Raw genomic sequence first — 6,704 nt, forward strand, 5'->3', positions numbered from 1 at the left:
ATTGTCGCCGACGTTATTTAATATTGCTTTCATCCCGCTGGCTTAGCGCTTACATGACATCCGTTACATAAAATTTCTTCAGTACACTGATTACATCAATGTGTGGAGTATTCACCAAGATCTCCGTACTCAGGAGGCTGCCCTTCAATCTGCCTTGAATGTTACCTCTAATTACGCATCATCCATCGGAATTCAGCTATCCGTGCATAAAACAACATACTCGTCAGTCGCCAACCACTGTAAACGCCGTAAACTTGCTGCAAGTCCAATTCGTCTTTGTCTATCAGGCACCCCACTACAGGAAAGTCCGAGTGTAAAAATCCTTGGCTTAATGATTCACAAATCAGGATCAGCGACTGCATGGCTTTCTCAGGCAAAAAAGCAAGCTATTCAGACTTTGGGTTTGATTAGTAGAATAGCACCTAAAACTGGTGGCGCAGGCTCGTTCGTCGCACGGCAATTGGTGAGGGCAGTTCTGCAGCCACGTATTGTTTATCAAGCCCAGTTTCAACATCTTACAAGAGCCGAATGGGATCGCCTTGCAGCCGTGAACCGAGAGGCTATGAGGACCATTACGTGCCTTCCACGCATCACACCGGTCATAGATTTACAAGAGAATGCGCAGCTCAATACCATTGATGAGCTGGTGCAGCAGCGCCGTGAAGCGCGCAGCCTTAAGGCCAGTCTTTCGCACTCCACGCATGCACTGAGCACTTATGCAACGTCACACTCCATTCTTCAGCCGCCAACGTCAGTTCTTCCCCCATGGAAGTTTGTACAGCTCAGCGACAACAAGCCAACAGCCAACATCTGCTCATTCGGCATCGTTGCTTCGCCAGTAATTTGAGGAACAAGACGCTTGCCTGCCTGAAGGATCCATTGTTGTTACGTAGACGCAAGCATACAAGACTGCAAAGCAACAACAGCTATCTACTGTCCGTGCAGACCTGCCCTTAATCAAACCTCTTGGTTTCAGCTTACGGAACCCCCTTCGTCCTTTTGGGCTGAGCTCGTTGCAGTTCAAGAAGCACTCTGCCCTGTGGCCGACATAACTATGCTCCCTGCGGCCCGCGTTGTCATCCGCACTGACGCCCTTCATGTTGTCCGGTTGCTACGACGTGTTAGCCGCTGTCCCACGATCTGTCAGGACATCCACCGGCTCGCGGCACGCATCCCGCATCCAGTACGTATTGAGTGGGTCCCACGGGATCTGCTGACCTATCAAAGTCAGGCAGATTTAGCGACCCGTCTTGCGAATACAAACTCATCCCCGCCTCGGCTCTTTCATTTGGACAATTTTACCCTCCTTTCATCAAGAAAGGAACTCCTCCGGCGCCGCACACGTGCTCTCATCCCTCCGTGTGCGGTAACCCTCCCCCGCGGTCTTAGCCGTGCAGAGGAGGTTGCGCTTAGGAGGATCCGGGTCGGGGTTGCCCTCACACCGGCCTTCACTCGGAAGTGGCCTCAGTAGCGGGAATTGTTTCCTCGGCCAGGGTGTCCGATATGTAAACACGAGGACATTGAGGCCGACATTCATCACTTACTGTGGGACTGCCCAGCTCTCAAGCCTACAAGGATCCGGCACCTGATGGTAGCAGGTCTTTCGCCAAGCAAACCTGCTTCATACATTGCCTGGACGCAGGGACCGTACCATCGTTTTCTACTGGACTTCATCAAATCAGCCAACCTTTTACCATTCATTTAATCTCTACTACATCATTCATCACACCTTAGCCCATCATTGATGCCCTGGGGCAATAAATTTCGCTTTAAGAAAAGAGGTTATCATGTTATCATGACGAGCTGGGAAGAAGAAGTATTGCAACTGTTGGTGACCGTATGTTAAGCTGCAGGTGTATGTGTCGAGCGAGAAATTCACTCACCGCCCTTTCTTTTTTTTTTACGAGGGACGACGGGTCATCTATACCTGGATTTAAAAGTGGACAGGCGTTAAATCTGTTAAGCAAGTCATTTGCTCTCATTCGCGCTGGTCATTGACTTGTGATTAATCCCAGGAAAGATGAGCAATGATGATACTCCGGTGTTCATCATCATCATCTGCCTGACTGCACCCACTGCAGGGCAAAGGCCTCTCCCATGTCTCTCCAATTAACCCTGTCATTTGCCAGCTGCGCCCACCCTATGCCTGAAAACTTCTTAATCTCATGCGCCCACCTAACCTTCTGCCGCTCCCTCCTACGCTTGCCTTCCCTTGGAATTCATTCCATAAGGACCAGCGGTTATCTTGCCCTCGTATTACATACCCTGTCCAAGTCCATTTCTTCGTCTTGATTTCGACCAGGATGTCATTAACCCGCGTTTGTTCCCTCACCCACCTGCTTCTGGTGTCTTGAAGTTACACCTATCATTTTTCTTTACATGGCTCGCTGCGTTGTCCTTAACTTAACTCCGGTGTTATCGCTGCCCAAGTTATTGAACCCCTTGGTGACAGCAGCCTTCTATCTCCGTGGTGACAATCCAGTGAGGAAATAGCCCTTCCTCTATGTTGAAACCACAAGAATTCAGGGGCTGTTATCGGGAGGTGCTTCGACTCGCTGCCTCTCATGACTCCCTCTGGAAAGCCCATACGGTCGATTTCAGCTGATATTTCTTTTGACGGCTAAGAATATCCAGAGGGATTCACCAGCAAGCGTTCCACGATAAAGTCCTTGCAAACGCCTGGTCGTCAAAGCTGCTCGTTCACGCTTCCCCCCGATTGGTGCGTAAATTTGTTCGGCTAACAAAAACTAGTGCGGGATGACTGATCCTTTGTCGGCTTTGTTCTTAATTGGAAGCTATAGTGACTTTGTCACGGTCCTAAACACACATCAGGCCATTTGATTTTATGGAAGGAGACCTCACATGGCGCAGCCATTTGCGTTTCAGAATTTTGATTAGTAGCTAGAAATGCATGGACTGCGCACTCCTGTTTTTTTCGACTTGAGTGTAGACGCGCCGAAGGGCGTGCGAGAGCTGTGGATGCTGAAGGGCAACTGCGCCATCGTCGAAGGCCGGGGCTGCGCTCGGGTGAGCGGAATTCTGGCGTCAGAGACGTCAGCAAATATTTGGTGGGTGTGCCGCTATGCGGATTTTAAAGACGATGCACGGACGACCCGTTCGGATATGCGCGTAATGCGTAGAATTTGTTGTAGTTTAGATTAGCTTGTGTTCCAGAGTAGTGGACTCACAGTTAACGCAACGCACTTTCTGACGGTGACGTCTGCGTATTTGCGTCCTCCGAACTTGACATGTCCAAACTTTGGGAAGCGTTAAGAAAGTTAAATATAGGAAATACAGATGGCATCGATAGCATCTTCATATTCGCCATCGTTAGCAAGCAGTCCGTTGCTATGGCAGGACAAAGATCACGTCATTGCCAACATAGACATGTGTCAAAAAGTTTTGCGTTGTCCCTTTTGCCCCCCTGTAGACACGATTAAAGAAGCCGCAGTTGTGCATGTTTGCCCCATTATGAGGACTTTTAGAACCATTAAAACTTATTTCTGGCCGAGTTGATATATCCTGATTCTAGAAAAGAAAGAGAGAGATAAAGAGGAAGAAGGTGTTAACCAGAAGGGGGTGTTCCGGTTGGCTACCCTGCACTGGGGAAGAGGAATGATGGGATTGAAAAGGGAAAGAGAGAAGAGGTGAAGAGCCCAGTCAGAGCCAGTCGCTTTCACGAATGGTGTAATAGGCTTTCAGAGCAGTCGACTGCTGCAGCCACGGTCCGAGGATCTTTTCTTCCTTTAATGGGCGATGATCCAGGTGGTCCAGAGTATAACACAGCGGATTTCTCTATCGCAATAGACACAAGCGCTGACTGCCAACTGAATTTTATTGACGGAAGAGGAACACCTTATAAAGGCGAGAAACAGATGGAAAAATGATGAGCACAAAATAGTCAGGGATGATAACAGCATCAAAAAACGCACGTGCGAGCAACACAAGAAAATCAAAACATACGAAAAAAAACTAACACAAGACAACTCAATTGTTGGCGCTTCTAAATAGTCGACCTCTGCGGCAAAGAGCAATAATGAGTGGGTGCTAACGGACCTACTGCCACATTTTTTTTTTATATGGTACGTTTCCAATCTGACGCGCGCCGTCTTGTCGGCACCCCTGCCAAGGATCTTGGTCTCTCCAAACCGAGCCATGCACTCATTGCACTTACAAACGTGTGCAACCAAATTTGCGTACTTATTCTTTAAATCACTTAAATTTCGGGCATGTTCCCCAAACGTTCATTGATGCAACGGCAGTTGACAGTCAGCGCTTGTGTCTAGTGTTTCGTTTCTCATTCTGTGGTTGCATGTGTTAGCGCTGTTATTTGTTTCTAGAATTTTGGAACCACGTTCCGCAATGCCTCGTTCATGAGCGACTCGCCTCTGGTGATCACGCAGGTCGTACAGTAATGAAAATAATGTGCTGTTCGCACAAACTATGCCTTCGGATTCCAAGACCGGCGCTGTGATGATTTGGGCATGCGGCCATCAGTGCCAGCAAACAGCAATGCAAACGCCAAATGAGGAATGCTAGTAACGTAGGTCGGAAGAACAGCAGGCGGCTGGGCAGCTCTCTGACAGAAAGCAACAGAACACCGTTGCATACGGCAAAAAACCTTTCATCTCGTCCAACGGGTGTTTTAGAGGGGCCTGTGATGCGCTCTTTATTTAGTCTTTTTAAAGCCGTCTGAAATTTCCGAAAAGAGTTAAGTCTTCGTTACGTGACAAATATATCTGGAATGATTTCTGCGTATTTATGAACTGAACTAGACTGAACTCAAAGCGCTGAACTTTCAATCAATCAATCCAACAAGTTTTATTCAAACGGCTAGTAAAAAATGCATGCGAATCATCTGGGCCTTTAGCCTTCTGGGCTAGACTTGGGTCCATGCAGCAAGTGCAAAAAATAAACAACTATGGATTATGCACATAATTAACGTACAGCAGTTATGCAACAGATATATACAAAGAAAAGCGAAATACTCAAGAAACTATGCAATAGTTAGGAGGACAAAAAAAAGAATGAATGCATCCAAGAAAAACACTTGATTTATAGTCGAGTCGAATAATGCTGGCTCCGGAATTTTTTTTTTTTTTTTGCTTCGGCGATTGACAATTGACCTATTTTTAAGTTAGCAGGCAGTCGGATCCAAATTTTAGTAGTGGCATAGGCATTAGTTCTTTTACCGTACACATTATTAACAATTGGAAGATGATGTTAGTGGGATGTTATGGTTTAGTATATATATAACCACACAAACTAGTTTAAAATCCCGCATAGCAAAGTAAGGTGTAATGTCTAAGTGACGAAAGAGCGGAGCGGATCTATCTGTGTGTTTACTATGTGTTATTATACGAAGGGCTCTTTTTTGTAAAAGTGCTATTTGATTTAAGTATGTACGTGTTGTACGTAAGTCCCCAGGACTCTACACAGTAAGTCGTATTGTTTTGAAAAACGCAATAATACAATGTTTTTAATGTGCTAAAAGAGAATAAATTTCTAGCATTTATTAGGACAAAGCAAGCCCGTCTCAATATACTGCTTGCACGAATTATGTGAGGATTAAAATTGAAAGCTGAATGTAGAGTTACACCAAGATATACCTGTTCATCGACGCGTTCGAGGGGCTTTCGCCTATTCGTAACTCATTTAAGCTATTTGAATTTTTATATCGACTGGAGAGGACACTGTATTTAGTCTTTTAGGGGTGTATTGTTAATTTATTTTTTAAAACCCACTAGCCTATCAGAGAAAGATCACTATTAGCGTGCCTTTCGACCATATTAAGTTCATGACTAGAGAAGACAAGGGCTGTATCATCAGCATACATAATAGTTTGGGCATAATACAGAGCATCTGGCAGATCATTTATGTACAAAGAAAAGATTAATGGTCCCAATACCGAGCCCTGAGCCACGCCACACAGAATGGAATGAACGCTTCATACGGATTTGTCGATTTTAACACATTGCTTACAGCCGAAAAGATAGCTTTCGAAAAGCTTCATTGCTTGACCTCTGAATCCATCGCGATGTAATTTTGATAGTGGTATATCAAGGTTCACAGTGTCGAACGCTTCTTTTAATATCAATAAAAGTGCCAACTACATACTCTTTGTTATTTAATGCTTTGTTGATGAATTCACTTAAACACTGTGCAGCCGTGGAAGTAGATCTGTTTTTCCTAAAAACGTGCTGGTTGTCTACTAGAACGTTATATTTATCTAGAAAATGGGTGAAACGTTTCATCAAGAACTCCTCAAATACTGTGTTAAGGGTACTAAGTACTGATACTGGTCGGTATTTCTGGTTGTCATCCTTGCTACCGGACTTGTATATGGGAGTGACTTGTGCTATTTTAAATGCGTCTAGATATGTGGTCACGTAGAAGGATGCATTGAATAATTTTGCTAAATGCTCGCTCAGTTCCTCAATGTGCTGTTTAATGACGAGTAAGGGGATCTTATCTTTACCTGATGTTCTTCCTACAATCATTGTTTTAACAGTAGAAATGATTTCATCATGGAGTAATGTCATCAAAAACAAAAGAAATAAGTACAGGAGCGAGTTAACTTTCTTGTTTCTTTCTGTACGAATGAGCAAGAGCTGTTTTAGTTAGCTGCAAGAACTACAGCGTTGGCCACAAAATGCGGTGAAGAATATGGGGAAAAGCCACGATTATGTGGATTGGCTCGTCCA

The sequence above is a fragment of the Amblyomma americanum genome, chromosome 1 (genome assembly GCF_052857255.1).
Source record: "Amblyomma americanum isolate KBUSLIRL-KWMA chromosome 1, ASM5285725v1, whole genome shotgun sequence".
Taxonomy (NCBI): Eukaryota; Metazoa; Arthropoda; class Arachnida; order Ixodida; family Ixodidae; genus Amblyomma; species Amblyomma americanum.